We start from the raw sequence: 19,612 nt of genomic DNA, 5'->3' as shown, positions 1-19,612 counted from the left end.
GTCTGACGCCTAAGGGAGAAGAGACCAGCGTCCAATGCACAAAAGGACACCCTAGCCAGCATTCAACGCCCTAGAGGCCTGCTAGCACGTGGATCTCAATCAAGCTCAGCTCAAACACTCACCAAGTGGGTCCCAGAAGTGGATTTTAGCACTAAAAGATTGTTTTACCCTTCTTGTGTAATCCTTAGTAATTAGTTTAGCATTTATTTGAGAACTTTTACACTTTTGGGAGACTGCTAGCATATTTTCGAATTCCACATTGTATTTTCTATCAGTATAAGTCTCTAAACCTCCTAGGTTGAGGGGAGGAGCTCTGCTGAGTTTTATGGATTAACAACGTATTACTGTTTTATCTTCAATCCGTGTTTGATTTTCTATTCTAATAGGTATCTTTGTTTTTCATTCTTATACATGCGTTGAACCAGCACAAGGTTATCTCATTCTACATGGGTTCAGAGTAAGTCTTTCATCGGATAATGATGAACTACTAGCTTAATTATACATCTCTTAGACGGCTAATCTATGACTTCGTTGGGGACTTCTCGATACACAAGTTCAGCCGAGGTATGGGAGACTAGGGTCTTTTTTGTAAAGGCTAGAACCAAAGGTACAACATTCTTTGATCCAGAAGATTCAATCTTGTCTGTGGCATTTTGAGTAGGATCACTAAGGGGAATAGACTGCAAGAGCTTCACCCTCAATCAGACTGGATTCACACTAACCCTGGGGTTCAGATCTGGAGGAGCATTGGCGACCTCTCAAGAAAGGCGTTGATCACATATAGCCTGCTGATGTGCGGAAAACGATCCGACACAAAACTCACCGGCAAGTGTACCGGGTCGCATCAAGTAATAATAACTCACATGAGTGAGGTCGATCCCACAGGGATTGAAGGATTGAGCAATTTTAGTTTAGTGGTTGATTTAGTCAAGCGAATCAAGTATTGGTTGAGTGTTTTGTATCCAACAGCAATTAAACAATAGGAAATGTAAAGGGGGAAAGGAAGAATTGCAGAAATTAAAAGGAACTGAAAGTAAAAGGACTGAATCTTAAAGAACAAGAAATTAAATGACTGAAACTTAAAGTGCAAGAAATGTAAATTGCAGTAACTTAAAGTGCAAGAAATATAAATTGCTTGAATGAACAAGGGATTTGAAGATTGGGATTTCAGAATTTCAGCAATGGAAATTAAAGTGCAGCAAGTAATAAAGCAGAAGCTGAATTAGAAATACTTAAAATTCAAACAGAGAATGGAAAGGGATTGCAGCAGAGGTTCACAGAAGAACCAAAAGGAAAATGTGATCTCAGGACTCCAGAGACTAGATAGCAAAGTCTAGATCTCAATTGCCTTCCCAGATCCAAATTCCCAAAGCAATTAACAAGAAATTGAAGAAGAAGCAGTAAAGGGAATGTAACTGAACTCAATTATGCAGAAGAGAAATTAAAGAGCTCTTGAGTGGAGATTGAGACAGAATTTCCTCAATTCTTAACACCCAAGACTCAAACAAGAAAAATAAAAATGCTCAAGCAAGAACCAGGAAGAAGAGAGATCAATTCTCTGAAATCTCAGTTCCTAACTCTCAATGAAATCACCAAAATTCAAAAGAAGGTTCCAAATTCAAAAGTAAAGTAAAAGGTCCTAATTACATCAAACTAGCTCCTATTTATACACTTTCTATTCTTGGATCTTGAGATTTGGATGGGCTTTTGATTTGGTGAAGAAATGAATTAAATTGGATTTTTAATTCAATTTTTAGCCCAAAACAATTTGCTTCCAGGAGGCTGCCCTGCCATTGTGGAGGGCAGGGCAGAAAATGATGCATCTGGCCCATTGGTGCGTGCGTGTGATGCGTTGGTGCGTGCAGGACGCTGCCCTGCCCTTGCGGAGGGCAGGGCAGAACTTTTTGGCGCGCCAGAATGGTGCCCGTGCGTGCTGCTGGTGCTGCCGAGTGATGCCTGTGCGCCAGAATGATGCTGCCGAGCCTTCCCTTGGTGCGCTAGAATGGTGCGTGTGTGTGCATCACCAAAATGTTGCCCTGCCCTTGCGGAGGGCAGGGCAATGTTTCCAAACTGAAGTCCCGTGTTTGATCCTTGTGTGACGCGCACGCTACCTCTTTTCTTTGATTTTCTTGGCACCAAAGTAAGGCTTAGTTTCTTGTCTCCTCATGGTTCCGTGTTCGATCCTTGTGGCAAGCAATGGTGAACTTTTTCTTTGAATTTCTCCCCTTGGTGAGCCCGATACTGCCCTTGAGGAGGGCAGGGCAATGTTTTTACTTTCCTTGATCCAAGGCACAGATTTGTGCTCTGCCCTTGTCGTGGGCAGGGCAGCGTTGCCTTCTCAAGCCTTGTTTCCTTATGTTGCCCTCCTAGAGGGCAGTGTGCCCTTGTGGAGGGCAATGCTTGCTTCCTCCTTTTATGCGCCACACTTGTTCTCTCTTGGGCCATGCTTTCTTAAGCCACGCTTTCCTTTTTTCTTCTTTTCTTCACCTACAATAAACCAAAACAACCACTCCAAGTATCACTAAATTCACAAGGCTTATAAATCAATTAAAAATCAATTAAATTCAGCTTAAACCTCATGAGTTAACATTAATTTCATGGTGGTTGTTTGATTTAAAGAAGTTATGCATTTTCACTCCAAATCACTTACTTAGGATGCAAGAAAGTGTATAAATGCTAATAAAACAAGTGAAATTAGCTTGAAAAATGGGTATATGATGACCAGTCATCACAACACCAAACTTAAATCTTGCTTGTCCCCAAGCAAGCATCAAAACTTAAGAGAAAATGAAATGAACAAGAAAAGAATCATATCCTTATTAGGCATATAGCAGAATGTGATTCATGGGGTTTTTATGCAGATAATGACAACTCAATTATTGTTGCTGTTACATAATATACATTCTTCCTCAAAGGCTTGCTAAACTTGCTGTTATAAGGTTTATTCTTTCTTTGCTCCCTTGCTAACTTTTCTTTTCTCATGTTGCTTATCAAGCTTATTATTCTTGAAGGCTTGGTGTCTAATGTTGTAGTAGTAGCCTTTGGCTTTATTTTTCACTCAACATCTTCCACCACAGACACATGGCTCACTACTTCTTCCTAGGATCATTGATGCCCAGCATCTCTTTGGATAACTAAATGTTCTGTATCTAGGTTGCTCTTTATTGTGGACTTTCAATTGGTCATCCTAAATCAGTTGATCTAAGTGACCGGGTTTTAAAATACCCCTTAGAATTTACTTATCCAAGCATATCCTAGTACAAGAACACCACAGGCATGTGTCCTAGGGTCCAAGCTATTGGTGTCCAGCCTTTATTCTTTGTTTTTCTTGCCACATTGGCTTTTTCTTCTTCCTTTTCTCTTTGTTTTGATTTTGTTCTCAAGGGCTTTTTCTTTATTGATAGGAACCTTCATGACAGCAAGCTAGTTCACACTTCAATGAAAATGATATTATGCAGCACTTATTTCATGAGTTATTCATTTAATCAAACACATATACCACCATTGACTTCTGTTCTACTTATGCAACATTGGATTTTTACTTTTCAATTCAAACAAAATCTCTTTTATTCAAGCATATGGGAAACAAAACAAAATTCAAGCTAAGTGATGAATGACAAGCATTATGCAGATCATTTCTCTAGCTACTTATTGAACAAAGATAAGTACAAGAAAATGAAATAAAAAGGAAATAAACAGTGGAGGCATATCATGTTTCAGACATGCTTCTCCTTATTAGAAGAATGAAAGAAGGGGTATGAAAGAACTTTGCCACCTTCTAATGGTCGTAGCTGCTGCTTGATTCTCCCTTTTTCTTCTTTCTCTTCCCTAGCTTGGAATAGTCTCGGATCTCTTCACCAGGACTTCTTCTACCCCAGACAGAATCTAAGAGTCCTAAGAGCCCAACTTCTTCCAATCTTTTAAAAGTTGCCTCAGTATAGTGATGAGACCTTGCTTGTTGCTTGGCTCCAAATTTAGGGCATTGCTCGAATGGCTTGATCTGAGGATTGAGCGTTGGCAAATTATGGGTCAAGTACTCCAACCTTGCTTGCATGTTTTCATCATTCTCCATTCTTTGCGCATATCTAACTTCTCCCATGGTGTGATGAATATTCTTCCATTGATACAGGTTGTGACTATATTCCCCTGCTTTAGCTTGACTAAAGTACAGCTTATCATATGATTCTTTGAATTCTTTGTATTGCTCTTTTTGTCCTTCAAGAATCTGTGCTTGAAATTCTTGCTGCTGAGTCATCATTTGCTGTTACCATCTCTCTTGCTTCTCCTCCATTTGACGCTGCCAAGCTTCTCTCTCCTCTTTATCTTTCAAATATTGCTCCCTAAACTCTGGATGGGGCTCTAGATATTGCTCTTGGCGCCCCTGATTTTGCTCTTGTTGAGTCTGCATGAGTTGTTGAGATAGCTCTTCTATTGCTCTGTGTAGCTGGTTCATGTCTATGGCATCATGAGCTTGATATCGTCCTTCCTCTCTTTGTGATCTCCTTTGCCTGGGAGCTACCACCCCTTCTGGATCATCTTCTTCATTTATTCCTTCCATACTCTTCTTGGTGATCCCTTTCCCCTTTTTCACTTTTTCTGTGTCCTCATCTTCAAAGATTACTCCAGCTTTGTCGCATAGCCTGAGGATGGTACTTGGATGTCCAAGACCACTTGATTTGCTTGTGCTGTTAGCCATCTCTTGAATACTGTCGGCTATGAGTTGTGCGATGTTGATTTCACCTCCATGTAAGATGCAGTATGTCAAGAGTGCTCGTTTGATTGTGACCCATGAGGCATTTCCAGTAGGGAGGATAGATCTCCTTACTATTTCATACCATCCCTTGGCCACAGAAGTAAGATTTATCCTCCTCAAGTGACTTGGAATTCCCTTTGAATCTCTTTCCCAATCTGTATTCTCCACACATAACCCTTGCAAGATCTCATCAGGATTGTTTTCCATCTGCAATCTAGTCTCATAACTGGGCTCTGCATAAGTTATAGTTCTCAACTTTAGGGCCCTTGTGATGGCTGCTGGGCTGAAACTTACTTCAACTCCTCTGACATAGCTTGTGTAAGGGGCACTGTCTTTGTTTTCTTTTACAGCATTTGCATAGAACTCCCTGATCATGACTGCACTGATGTCGACAAGAGGAGCACATAAAAGTTCCCACCTTCTTTCTTTAGTGATTTGCCTCATGATGGGGTATTCCCCGTCCCTCAACTCAAGGCCTTTTTCATAGATTACATTCTTTGTCTCCATGAACCTATGATATCTCCTTTCATGGAATTGGGATCTAAATTTGTTTGCATCATATGATGGAGGTTTGGCTACCATAGGTTCCTTTCCCGGCCTTCTTTTTGAGCTTGAGGAGGCCATTGGAATTGAGGTGGGATGAAGGGAAAAATGAGAATAGAAGGAAGATGTGTTTTGTTTGGGATGATTCTCGGTTCTGTTGTGTGAGACAAGGGAATTGTTTTAGTTTTGGGAGTAGAGGGGATTATGGCTTTCATGTGAAGGTGGCTTGAATGAGTGTGTAAACCGTTTAGTGCTAACGGCTATTTATAGGCAGATTCTTCAAGCTTTCCAACAAAACCATAATAAATGAGGAAGGAGTTCGTTGGTGCTCATGAAGGGTTGAGATTAAGTTGTTCATCCAAACGGTTCATGGAATGAACGGTCTGCATGCATTGTTGAGGCTTTGACGAGGATTCTCTTCTCATTGGTTGCATGCATTTAGGTGTTCGATGATGCATGCATGCAAATTCTGCTTCCCAAGGAGCACGCTCTTCTAGGCACATGTGACCACTCCTCACTTAGCTTGTCCTAGCCGTGGCCCCTTCTTGTGTTTGTCTCAATCTTTTTCTCTTGCATGAACCAAAACAGCTAGCCTTAGAACATTAATGTAGTCGTTGGCAATTAATTTGCAATAAAGAAAAAAAAATTGTTTTGTTTTGTTTATTATTATTTATTATATTTTTTTTTTCTTTAGTGGTCAATTGTGTCCCTTAATTAAAGATGCTAAAAGTTGGTGAACACCAAACTATCTTTTATTGAGGGGTTGGCTTAGCAATGCAAACCATTCTTCACAATTGATGTATTTTATATTTAAAAAAAAAAGTTTGATGCATGATCCCTTTCTGTATGGTTTTGATTCCATGAATGGGAAATGATCTTCTGAACATTGTTACACATGCAGACACCAAACTTAGTATTTAGTCATATGCTTCATCAAAAAGAATTATGCATATGTTCTAAGAATAATCCCTTTTTTTTTGAAAAATAAACTTGTGTGTGCCTTAAGGTACACCAAACTTAGAAGTTTGACATGTGCTTCAAAACAACGTATGCGTTTTATATGGACGTTCAAAATCATGCTCAGGTAATCATGGCTTATTGAATAAAAGAAAGGACAGGAATCTTAAATCATGGGTTGCCTCCCATGAAGCGCTCTTTTATTGTCACTAGCTTGACATTGAACTCCCTTTAAGGTGGTTGATGCTGGTGATGTCTCAACTTGTCCCCTCTCACTGTAAGCTTTCTCTGTGTCCCTCTATGCTCAATTTCAATGTGCTCAAGAGAGAGTACTTGGTTGATAGTGTAATGATCTTCTGTTCCCAGCTGTTGATATACTAATTGTACTTTGTCACCTTTGGAAAATCCTTCAGTTGGAATTTTCTTATTCTTCCACTCTTTGTAAGCCTTCTTCCTGTTTTTCTTCTTTTTCTTCCTTGTTGATCTGTCTCCTTTGACAGTGACTTGAGTTGTGATTCCTCCCTTTTTGTTTATCATCCCGGCCTCTTTTTGAATTCCTTCCCCTCCTTGTACCTGCTCACTCTTCTGTTCTATTGTTTTGTTGATTGCTTGCCCTGGAAGATAGTCACTTATCTTGCTTGTTTCTTCCTTACTTTGTGATTCTTGAAAGACCTTCAAGGTGATGCTCTCCTCATGCATTCTGAGGGTTAGCTCTCCCTGCTCTATGTCTACAATGGCTCTAGTAGTGGCCAAAAATGGTCGACCAAGTATTAAGGAGTCATTCCCATTCTCTGATGAATCCAGGATCACAAAATCTGTCGGATAGATGAACTTGTCAACCTTAACTAAAAGGTTCTCAATCAACCCTTTAGGATAAACTACTGATTAGTCCACCAATTCCAAGGACATCTGTATTGGTTTCACCTCTTCTATGCCAAGCTTTTTCACTAAAGAAGATGGGATTAGATTTATACTTGCTTCTAAGTCACACATCCCCTTGTTGATGAATAGGCTTCCAATAGTGCAGGGTAGGAAGAAACCTCCAGGATCTTCAAGCTTGGGAGGGAGCCCTTTTTTTATTAGTGCACTACATTCTTCACTGAGTATTACAGTCTCCTTCTCATTCCAACTTCTTTTCTTATTGATGAGCTCCTTTAAGAACTTGGCATATAGAGGCATTTGCTCTAATGCCTCAGCCAAAGGTATGTTGATTTCCAGCTTCTTGAAAGTCTCAAGAAATTTGTGGAAATGCTGATCCTTTGTCTCTTTGTGGAATCTTTGTGGATAAGGTAGTGGGGGTGTAAGGCTCTTTTCCACTTGCTGCTGTCTTGGATTTGGTTCTTCCATGATCTGCTTTTCCTTCCTTGAGTTCTTTGGTTGGTTGTTTTCTTCTGTGAGCTTTTCTGGGACATTCTTGCTTGTTGTGTCCTTGTTGTTAGCTTCCTCTTTCTCTGTTGACTCTTTGTCATTCTCCAACAGTTCCTTAGTTGCTCCTTGGTTACCATCCACTAACATCTTTCTACTCCTTAGTTGCACGACCTTGCATTCTTCCTTTGGGTTAGGAATGGTGTCGCTTGGTAGTGAGCTTGATGGTCTCTCAATAGAAATCTGCTTGGAGATTTGTCCAATCTGCCTTTCTAAGTTCTTCATGGAAGCTTCTTGGTTCTTTGTTGTCAATTCTTGGTTCTTCATCATTTTCTCCATGAGCAGCTCTAGATTAGTAATCCTCTGGGATTCTTGTGAGGTGGGTTGGTTTTGGGGTGTTGTTGGATGATGGTAGGTGTTTTGGTTAGTTGGTTGGTTATTGGGTGGATAATGGTTTAAGTTGGGGTAAGTGTTTTGTGGTTTTCTGTATGTATTTTGGTTAGTGTTTGGCTGGTGGTGCGGCGAAATTGTGAACAATACTTTTTCACAACTCAAATAATCCCCGGTAATGGCTCCAAGAACTTGGTGGCTCAATACCATGGCATTACACAACTTCGCACAACTAACCAGCAAGTGCACTGGGTCGTCCAAGTAATAAACCTTACGTGAGTAAGGGTCGATCCCACGGAGATTGTTAGTATTGAAGCAAGCTATGGTCATCTTGTAAATCTTAGTCAGGCAAACTCAGATGTATATGGTGATGAACGAAAATAACATAAAAGATAAGGATAGAGATACTTATGTATATCATTGGTGTAAGAGCTTCAGACAAGTGTATGAAGATGCCTTCCCTTCCGTCTCTCTGCTTTCCTAATGCCTTCATCCAATCCTTTCTTACTCCTTTCCATGGCAAGCTCTTGTAAGGTTTCACTGTTGTCAGCAGCTACCTCCCATCCGCGCAGTGAAAGCTAATGCACACACTCTGTCACAGTGCTGCCAATCACCGGTTTGGTTCCCTCCCCTACCGGAATAGAATAACTCTTTTGCGTCTGTCACTAACGCCCAGTAGGTTACAGGTTTGAAGCACGTCACAGTCATTCAATCATTGAATCCTACTCAGAATACCACAGACAAGGTTAGACCTTCCGGATTCTCTTGAATGCTGCCATCAGTTCTTGCCTATACCACGAAGACTCCGAAGAATCCAAGAGATATTCACTAAGCCTCAGATGCTTGTAGAACAAGAATGGTTGTCAGTCACCTTGTTCATGGGTGAGAATGGTGATGGGCGTCAATCATCACCTTCATCATGTTGAAGAACAAGTGATATCTTGGTAAAAGAACAAGCGGAATTGAATGGAAGAACAATAGTAATTGCATTAATACTCGAGGTACAGTAGAGCTCCACACCTTAATCTATGGTGTGTAGAAACTCCACCGTTGAAAATACATAAGCATAAGGTCTAGGCATGGCCGAATGGCCAGCCTCCCAATGATCTAAGATAGCATAAAACTCAAAGATAGCTACCAAGATCTGTGTCTCTAATACAATAGTAAAAGGTCCTACTTATAGAAAACTAGTACATAGATGAGTAAATGACATAAAAATCCACTTCCGGGCCCACTTGGTGTGTGCTTGGGCTGAGAAATGAAGAAATTTCGTGTAGAGACTCTCCTTGGAGTTAAACGCCAGCTTTGGTGCCAGTTTGGGCGTTTAACTCCCAATTAGGTGCCAGTTCCAGCGTTTAACGCTGGGATTTCTTGAGGTGACTTTGAATGCCGGTTTGGGCCATCAAATCTTGGGCAAAGTATGGACTATTATATATTGCTGGAAAGCCCAGGATGTGTACTTTCCAACGCCGTTGAGAGCGCGCCAATTGAGCTTCTGTAGCTCCAGAAAATCCGCTTCGAGTGCAGGGAGGTCAGAATCCAACAGCATCTGCAGTCCTTTTGAGTCTCTGGATCAGATTTTTGCTCAGGTCCCTCAATTTCAGCCAGAAAATACCTGAAATCACAGAAAAACACACAAACTCATAGTAAAGTCCAGAAAAGTGAATTTTAACTAAAAACTAATAAAAATATACTAAAAACTAACTAGATCATATCAAAAACATACTAAAAACAATGCCAAAAAGTATACAAATCATCCGCTCATCACAACACCAAACTTAAATTGTTGCTTGTCCCCAAGCAACTGAAAATCAAATAAGATAAAAGGAAGAGAATATGCAATGAATTCCAAAAACATCTGTGAAGATCAGTATTAATTAGATGAGCGGGGCTTTTAACTTTTTGCCTCTGAACAGTTTTGGCATCTCAATCTATCCTTTGAAATTCAGAATGGTTGGCTTCTTTAGGAACTTAGAATCCAGATAGTGTTAATGATTCTCCTAGTAAAGTATGATGATTCTTGAACATAGCTATTTATTGAGTCTTGGCTGTGGCCCAAAGCACTCTGTCTTTCCAGTAATACCACCGGATACATACATGCCACAGACACATAATTGGGTGAACCTTTTCAGATTGTGACTCAGCTTTGCTAAAGTCCCCAATTAGAGGTGTCCAGGGTTCTTAAGCACACTCTTATTTGCCTTGGATCACAACTTTATTTCTTTCTTTTTCTCTTTTTTTTTTTTTTTTTTTCGAAATTTTTTTTTTTTTCGTTTGCTTTTTCTCTTGCTTCAAGAATCATTTTTAATGATTTTTCAGATCCTCAGTAACATGTCTCCTTTTTCATCATTCTTTCAAGAGCCAACATCCATGAACCACAAATTCAAAAGACATATGCACTGTTCAAGCATACATTCAGAGAACAAAAGTGTTGCCACCACATCAAAATAATTAAACTATTATAAAATTCAGAATTCATGCAATTCTTTCCTTTTCAATTAAGCACGTTTTTATTCAAGAAAGGTGATGGATTCATAGGACATTCATAACTTTAAGGCATAGACACTAAGACACTAATGATCATAAGACACAAGCATGGATAACATAAAGCACTAAAATTCGAAAAACAAAGGAATAAAGAACAAGGAAATCAAGGAATGGGTCCACCTCAGTGATGGCGGCTCTTCCTTGCTTTTGAAGGTCCTATGGAGTGCTTGAGCTCCTCAATGTCTCTTCCTTGCCTTTGTTGCTCCTCTCTCATGATTCTTTGTTCTTCTCTAATTTCATGGAGGAGAATGGAGTGTTCTTGGTGCTCCACCCTTAGTTGTCCCATATTGGAACTCAACTCTCCTAGGGAGGTGTTTAGTTGCCCCCAATAGTCTTGTGGAGGAAAATTCATCCCTTGAGGAATCTCAGGGATCTCATGATGAGAGGGGTCTCTTGTGTGCTCCATCCTTTTCTTGGTAATGGGCTTATCCTCATCAATGGTGATGTCTCCCTCTATGTCAACTCCAACTGAATAACAGAGGTGACAAATGAGGTGAGGAAAGGCTAACCTTGCCAAAGTGGAGGTCTTGTCCGCCACCTTGTAGAGTTCTTGGGCTATAACCTCATGAACTTCTATTTGTTCTCCAATAATGATGCTATGGATCATGATGGCCCGGTCTATGGTAACTTCGGACCGGTTGCTAGTGGGAATGATTGAGCGTTGTATGAACTCTAACCATCCTCTAGCCACGGGTTTGAGGTCATGCCTTCTCAATTGGACCGGCTTTCCTCTTGAATCTTGCTTCCATTGTGCGCCCTCTTCACATATGACTGTGAGGACTTGGTCCAACCTTTGATCAAAGTTGACCCTTCTAGTGTAAGGATGCTCATCTCCTTGCATCATAGGCAAGTTGAACGCCACCCTCACACTTTCCGGACTAAAATCCAAGTATTTCCCCCGAACCATAGTAAGATAATTCTTTGGATCCGGGTTCACACTTTGGTCATGGTTCTTGGTGATCCATGCATTGGCATAGAACTCTTGAACCATCAAGATTCCGACTTGTTGAATGGGGTTGGTAAGTACTTCCCAACCTCTTCTTCGGATCTCATGGCGGATCTCCGGATATTCACCCTTTTTGAGTGAAAAGGGGACTTCGGGGATCACCTTCTTCAAGGCCACAACTTCATAGAAGTGGACTTGATGCACCCTTGAGAAGAATCTATCCATCTCCCATGACTCGGAGGTGGAAGCTTTTGCCTTCCCTTTCCTCTTTTTAGAGGTTTCTCCAGCCTTGGATGCCATAAATGGTTATGAAAAAGCAATGCTTTTACCACACCAAACTTAAAATGTTTGCTCGTCCTCGAGCAAAAGAAGAAAGAAGAGAGTAGAAGAAGAAGAAATGAGGAAGAGGGAGATGGTGGTGTATTCGGCCAAGAAGGGTAAGAAAGGGTGTTTAGGTTGTGTGAAAATGAAGGGTTGGAGAAGGGTATTTATAGGAGAGAGGGGGGTGAGGGTTCGGCCATTTGAGGGTGGGTTTGGGAGGGAAAGTGGTTTGAATTTGAAGGGTGAGGTTGGTGGGGATTTATGAAGGATGGATGTGAATGGTGAAGAGAAAGATGGGATTTGATAGGTGAGGGGTTTTTGGGGAAGAGGTGTTGAGGTGATTGGTGAATGGGGGAAGAAGAGAGAGAGTGATGGTAGGGTCCTGTGGGGTCCACAGATCCTGTAGTGTCAAGGAAAAGGCATCCTTGCACCAAATGGCATCAAAATCCACGTTTTGAGCCTTTTCTGGCGTTAAACGCCGGGCTGGTGCCCATTCCTGGCATTTAACGCCAGGTTTTTGCCCTTTACTGGCGTTTAACGCCAGTCTGGTGCCCCTTTCTGGCGTTAAACGCCCAGAATGGTGCCAGACTGGGCGTTAAACGCCCAACAGCTAGGCTGACTGGCGTTTAAACGCCAGCAGCATCTTCCTCCAGGGTGTGCTGTTTTTCTTCCTGTTTTTCATTTTGTTTTTGCTTTTTTCATTGTTTTTGTGACTTCTTATGATCATCAACCTACAAAAAAAGATAAAATAACAAAAGAAAATAATTAATTATAAAGCATTGGGTTGCCTCCCAACAAGCGCTTCTTTACTGTCATTAGCTTGACAGAGGACTCTCATGGAGCCTCAGAGTTGTTCAGAACCGTGTTGGAACCTCCCAACACCAAACTTAGAGTTTGAATGTGGGGGTTCAACACCAAACTTAGAGTTTGGTTGTGGCCTCCCAACACCAAACTTAGAGTTTGACTGTGGGGGCTCTGTTTGGCTCTATTTTGAGAGAAGCTCTTCATGCTTCTTCTCCATGATGATAGAGGGATGTCCTTGGGCCTTAAACACCAAGGATTATTCATTCACTTGAATGATCAACTCTCCTCTATCAACATCAATCACAGCCTTTGCTGTGGCTAGGAAGGGTCTGCCAAGGATGATGGATTCATCCATGCACTTCCCAATCTCTAGGACTATGAAATCAGTAGGAATGTAATGGTCTTCAACCTTAACCAGAACATCCTCTACAAGTCCATAGGCTTGTTTTCTTGAGTTGTCTGCCATCTCTAGTGAGATTTTTGCAGCTTGCACCTCAAAGATCCCTAATTTCTCCATTACAGAGAGGGGCATGAGGTTTACACTTGACCCCAAGTCACACAAGGCCTTCTTGAAGGTCATGGTGCCTATGGTACAAGGTATAGAAAACTTCCCAGGATCTTGCCTCTTTTGAGGCAAATGCTGCCTAGACAAGTTATCCAGTTCTTTGGTGAGCAAAGGAGGTTCATCCTCCCAAGTCTTATTTCCAAATAACCTGTCATTCAGCTTCATGATTACTCCAAGGTATTTAGCAACTTGCTCCTCAGTGACATACTCCTCCTCTTCAGAGGAAGAATACTCATCAGAGCTCATGAAAGGCAGTAGTAAGTCCAAGGGAATCTCTATGGTCTCAGTTTGAGCCTCAGATTCCCAAGGTTCCTCATTGGGGAACTCATTGGAGGCCAGTGGACGTCCAGTGAGGCCTTCCTCAGTGGCGTTCACTGCCTCTTCTTCCTCCCAGAATTCGGCCATGTCTATGGCTTTGCACTCTCCTTTTGGATTTTCTTCAGTGTTACTTGGGAGAGTGCTTGGGGGAAGTTCAGTAATTTTCTTGCTCAGCTGACCCACTTGTCCTTCCAAATTCCTAATGGAGGATCTAGTTTCAGTCATGAAACTTTGAGTGGTTTTGATTAGATCAGAGACCATGGTTGCTAAGTCAGAGGTATTCTGCTTAGAGCTCTCTGTCTGTTGCTGAGAAGATGATGGAAAAGGTTTACCATTGTTAAACCTGTTTCTTCCACCATTATTATTGAAACCTTGTTGAGGTCTCTCTTGATTCTTCCATGAGAGATTTGGGTGATTTCTCCATGAAGAATTATAGGTGTTACCATGGGGTTCTCCTAGGTAATTCACCTCTTCCATTGAAGGGTTCTCAGGATCATAAGCTTCTTCCTCAGATGAAGCCTCCTTAGTACTGTTTGGTGCATTTTGCATTCCAGACAGACTTTGAGAAATCAGATTGACTTGTTGAGTCAATATCTTGTTCTGAGCCAAAATGGCATTCAGAGTGTCAATCTCAAGAACTCCTTTCTTCTGACTAGTCCCATTGTTCACAGGATTCCTTTCAGAAGTGTACATGAATTGGTTATTTGCAACCATTTCAATCAATTCTTGAGCTTCTGCAGGCGTCTTCTTCAGATGAAGAGATCCTCCAGCAGAGCTATCCAAAGACATCTTGGATAGTTCAGAGAGACCATCATAGAAAATACCTATGATGCTCCATTCAGAAAGCATGTCTGAGGGACATCTTCTGATCAATTGTTTGTATCTTTCCCAAGCTTCATAGAGGGATTCTCCATCCTTCTGTCTGAAGGTTTGGACTTCCACTCTAAGCTTACTCCATCTTTGTGGTGGAAAGAACTTTGCCAAGAAGGCATTGACTAGCTTTTCCCAAGAGTCCAGGCTTTCTTTAGGTTGAGAGTCCAACCATATTCTAGCTCTGTCTCTCACAGCAAAAGGGAATAGCATCAGTCTATAGACCTCAGGGTTAACCCCATTAGTCTTGACTGTGTCACAGATTTGCAAGAACTCAGCTAAAAACTGATGAGGATCTTCCATTGGAAGTCCATGAAACTTGCAATTCTGTTGCATTAGAGAAACTAATTGAGGCTTAAGCTCAAAGTTGTTTGCTCCAATGGCAGGGATAGAGATGCTTCTCCCATAGAAATCAGGAGTAGGTGCAGTAAAGTCACCAAGCACCTTCCTTGCATTGTTGGGATTGTTGTTGTTTTCGGCTGCCATTTGTTCTTCTTCCTTGAAGAATTCGGTCAGGTGCTCTAAAGAGAGTTGTGTTTTGGCTTCTCTTAGCTTTCTCTTCAAGGTCCTTTCAGGTTCAGGATCAGCCTCAACAAGAATGCCTTTGTCTCTGCTCCTGCTCATATGAAAGAGAAGAGAAACAGAAAGTGTGGAATCCTCTATGTCACAGTATAGAGATTCCTTGAGATGTCAGAGGAAAAGAGAAATAGAAAGAAGAAGGAGAAGATGAATTCGAACTTTAATTAGATAAGGTTCGAATTGTGCATTTAGAAGGAGTGGTACTCCATAAATAGAAGGATGTGGGAAGGAGGGAAGAGAATTTTCGAAAATTCATTAAAATATTTTGAAGACATTTTTGAAAAACATTAATTGATTTTCGAAAATCAAAGTGGGAAAGAAATCAAGTGATTTTTAAAAAAAAGATTTTAAAATCAGAAATTAAAAAGATTTGATTGAAAACTATTTTGAAAAAGATGTGGTTAAAAAGATTTAATTGAAAAGTTATGGTTTTAAAAAGATGTGATTGAGAAGATATGATTTGAAAACAATTTTAAAAGATATGATTTGAAAACAATTTGAAAAGATATGATTTTAATAATTAATGACTTGCCTAACAAGAAAAGATATGATTGAAACATAAAACCTTCCTCAACAGAAAAGGCAACAATTTTGAGATGTTCAATCAAATCATTAATTGTTAGTAAGTATCTTTTAAAAAGGAAAGAAATTGATTTTGAAATCATTTGATTGAAAAGATTTGATTTGAAAAAGATTTGATTTTGAAAAACTAAAAAAAATTGATTTGAAAACAAAATCTTCCCCCTAGCACCATCCTGGCGTTAAACGCCCAGAATGGTATACATTCTGGCGTTTAACGCCCAAAATGCTACCTCTTTGGGCGTTAAACGCCCAACCAGGTGCCCTGGCTGGCGTTTAAACGCCAGTCTGCCTTCTTCACTGGGCATTTTTGAATGCTCAGCTTTTTCTGTGTAATTCCTCTGCAGTATGTTCTGAATCTTCAATTCTTTGTATCATTGACTTGAAAATACACAAATTAAAAATATTTTTGGATTTTTAATAATCAAAATGCAAAATGAATCAAGTAACAATGCATGCAAGACACCAAACTTAGCAGTTTGTATACTACTGACACTAACAATATGAGAATGCATATGAGACACACAAAATACTTCAAGTCAATAGAATTCAAAGATCAAAACAAAGAAATATATGCATGGATTCGAAAATTATAACAAAAACATGCATTTGACTCCAAACTTAGGATGAGACACTAAACTTAAGCAAGAAACATCAAATATTTTTGGTCTTTTTATGATTTTGTAAATTTTTTTGTGTTTTTCGAAAATTAAGTAGGAAAAGGTATCAAAATTCTTAATGAGAATTCCAGGAATCAGTGCAATGCTAGTCTAAGACTCCGGTCCAGGAATTAGACATGGCTTCACAGCCAGCCAAGCTTTCAAAGAAAGCTTCGGTCCAAAACACTAGACATGACCAAAGGTCAGCCAAATCTTAGCAGATCACTGCTCCAAAAGCAAGATCAACAAGCTCTTGTGATGATAAGTTGAAACCTCGGTCCAATGAAATTAGACATGGCTTCTCAGCCAGCCAGATTTCAACAAATCATCATGAAACTCTAGAATTCATCTTCAAGAATTTCAAAAAAAAAATAATACCTAATCTAAGCAACAAGATGAACCGTCAGTTGTCCAGCCTAAACAATCCCGGGCAATAACACCAAAAACTTGATGTTGTTGCCGGATCTTGGCACTGATGTTACCAAAAGCTTGCTCAAAACTTGAACAATCCCCGGCAACGGCGCCAAAAAAACTTGGTGCGGCGAAATTGTGAACAATACTTTTTCACAACTCAAATAATCCCCGGTAATGGCTCCAAGAACTTGGTGGCTCAATACCATGGCATTACACAACTTCGCACAACTAACCAGCAAGTGCACTGGGTCATCCAAGTAATAAACCTTACGTGAGTAAGGGTCGATCCCACGGAGATTGTTAGTATTGAAGCAAGCTATGGTCATCTTGTAAATCTTAGTCAGGCAAACTCAGATGTATATGGTGATGAACGAAAATAACATAAAAGATAAGGATAGAGATACTTATGTATATCATTGGTGTAAGAGCTTCAGACAAGTGTATGAAGATGCCTTCCCTTCCGTCTCTCTGCTTTCCTAATGCCTTCATCCAATCCTTTCTTACTCCTTTCCATGGCAAGCTCGTGTAAGGTTTCACTGTTGTCAGCAGCTACCTCCCATCCGCGCAGTGAAAGCTAATGCACACACTCTGTCACAGTGCTGCCAATCACCGGTTTGGTTCCCTCCCCTACCGGAATAGAATAACTCTTTTGCGTCTGTCACTAACGCCCAGTAGGTTACAGGTTTGAAGCACGTCACAGTCATTCAATCATTGAATCCTACTCAGAATACCACAGACAAGGTTAGACCTTCCGGATTCTCTTGAATGCTGCCATCAGTTCTTGCCTATACCACGAAGACTCCGAAGAATCCAAGAGATATTCACTAAGCCTCAGATGCTTGTAGAACAAGAATGGTTGGCAGTCACCTTGTTCATGGGTGAGAATGGTGATGGGCGTCAATCATCACCTTCATCATGTTGAAGAACAAGTGATATCTTGGTAAAAGAACAAGCGGAATTGAATGGAAGAACAATAGTAATTGCATTAATACTCGAGGTACAGTAGAGCTCCACACCTTAATCTATGGTGTGTAGAAACTCCACCGTTGAAAATACATAAGCATAAGGTCTAGGCATGGCCGAATGGCCAGCCTCCCAATGATCTAAGATAGCATAAAACTCAAAGATAGCTACCAAGATCTGTGTCTCTAATATAATAGTAAAAGGTCCTACTTATAGAAAACTAGTACATAGATGAGTAAATGACATAAAAATCCACTTCCGGGCCCACTTGGTGTGTGCTTGGGCTGAGAAATGAAGAAATTTCGTGTAGAGACTCTCCTTGGAGTTAAACGCCAGCTTTGGTGCCAGTTTGGGCGTTTAACTCCCAATTAGGTGCCAGTTCCAGCGTTTAACGCTGGGATTTCTTGAGGTGACTTTGAATGCCGGTTTGGGCCATCAAATCTTGGACAAAGTATGGACTATTATATATTGCTGGAAAGCCCAGGATGTCTACTTTCCAACGCCTTTGAGAGCGCGCCAATTGGGCTTCTGTAGCTCCAGAAAATCCGCTTCGAGTGCAGGGAGGTCAGAATCCAACAGCATCTGCAGTCCTTTTGAGTCTCTGGATCAGATTTTTGCTCAGGTCCCTCAATTTCAGCCAGAAAATACCTGAAATCACAGAAAAACACACAAACTCATAGTAAAGTCCAGAAAAGTGAATTTTAACTAAAAACTAATAAAAATATACTAAAAACTAACTAGATCATATCAAAAACATACTAAAAACAATGCCAAAAAGTATACAAATCATCCGCTCATCAGCTGGTTGTTGTGGTTTGTGTTTTTCCAATTGTTTTGATTTGAGTTTCTTTGCCATGGTTGCTGAGTTTGATTGTGGTTGTCTCCCCATCTGAGGTTGGGATGGTCTTCCAAGATGGATTGTAGGTATCACCATAGACTTCATTTGTTCCTGGATTTTGGTTGTGCATGTATTGGACTTGCTCTTGCTGTTGCTCCTCTTGAGTTTCTTCACTTTGCACCCATGTGGTTGATGGTTGGCTTGTGGTACTCACTGATGCTACTTGCAGGCCATCAATTCTTTTGGCCATTTACTCAAACTGTTGTTGAATCTGCTGCTGCATCATTTTGTTTTGAGCTAAGATTGAATCCACTCCTTCCAACTCCATGACTCCTCTTCTTTGTGATGGTTGGCGTTGCCTTTGATGAGCAAAGAAATATTGGTTGTTGACCACCATATCAATGAGGTTTTGAGCTTCCTCTGTAGTTTTCATGAGTTGTAATGAGCCTCCAGCTGAGTGATCAAGTGCTTCTTGGGATTTCAGAGTAAGTCCTTCATAGAAGTTCTGCAACTTATCCCACTCAATAAACATATCTGGTGGACACTTCCTCAATAGTGCCTTATATCTTTCCCATGCTTTATATAAATTTTCAGACTCCATTTGAGTGAATGTCTGCACCTCAATCTTCAATCTTATGATCCTTTGAGGGGGGTAAAATTTGGCAAGAAACTTGCTCACCAAATCATCCCAAGTGTTGATGCTTTCCTTTGGAAATGTTTCTAGCCATTGAGTGGCTTTGTCCCTGAAAGAGAATGGAAAGAGCAGCAACTTGTAACTGTCAGGAGGTACACCATTGGTTTTGACAGTGTCACAAATCCTTAAGAAGGTAGATAGATATTGATTTGGATCCTCCAATGGCCCTCCTCCAAAGGAACAGTTGTTTTGGACCAATGTGATGAGCTGTGGCTTTAGTTCAAAGTTGTTTGCATTGACATTGGGGGTAAGGATGCTGCTCCCACAGTGTCTAGCATTTGCAAATGTGTAGGAAGCTAGTACTCTTCTTTGTTGTTGGTTATTGTTGGATCCTCCTTCTGGTTGATTGGGATTTGATGGATCTCCTTCCATTTCTTGGAATTCCTCCTCAGATTCTTCCTCTCCAATGACGTTCTTCCCTCTTTCAGCTCTTCTTATTCTTCGAAGAGTTCTTTGGTCAATTTCAGAGAGAATAGGGGAAGCTCTTCTTGTACCTGACATACAAAC

The 19,612-nt window shown here is 40.6% G+C and overlaps 1 non-coding gene across 1 annotated transcript; it reads left to right on the top strand.

The window, feature by feature from the left end:
* The first annotated feature begins 14,352 nt into the window (after nt 1-14,352).
* Nucleotides 14,353-14,460, top strand: LOC130972144 (small nucleolar RNA R71). Its single transcript, XR_009083340.1, has one exon. It is a non-coding gene; the product is annotated as a small nucleolar RNA R71 (small nucleolar RNA).
* Nucleotides 14,461-19,612: the final 5,152 nt, after the last annotated feature.

The sequence above is a fragment of the Arachis stenosperma genome, chromosome 3 (genome assembly GCF_014773155.1).
Source record: "Arachis stenosperma cultivar V10309 chromosome 3, arast.V10309.gnm1.PFL2, whole genome shotgun sequence".
In the NCBI taxonomy this organism is placed as follows: domain Eukaryota; kingdom Viridiplantae; phylum Streptophyta; class Magnoliopsida; order Fabales; family Fabaceae; genus Arachis; species Arachis stenosperma.
This window is presented reverse-complemented; position numbering and strand designations above follow the sequence as displayed.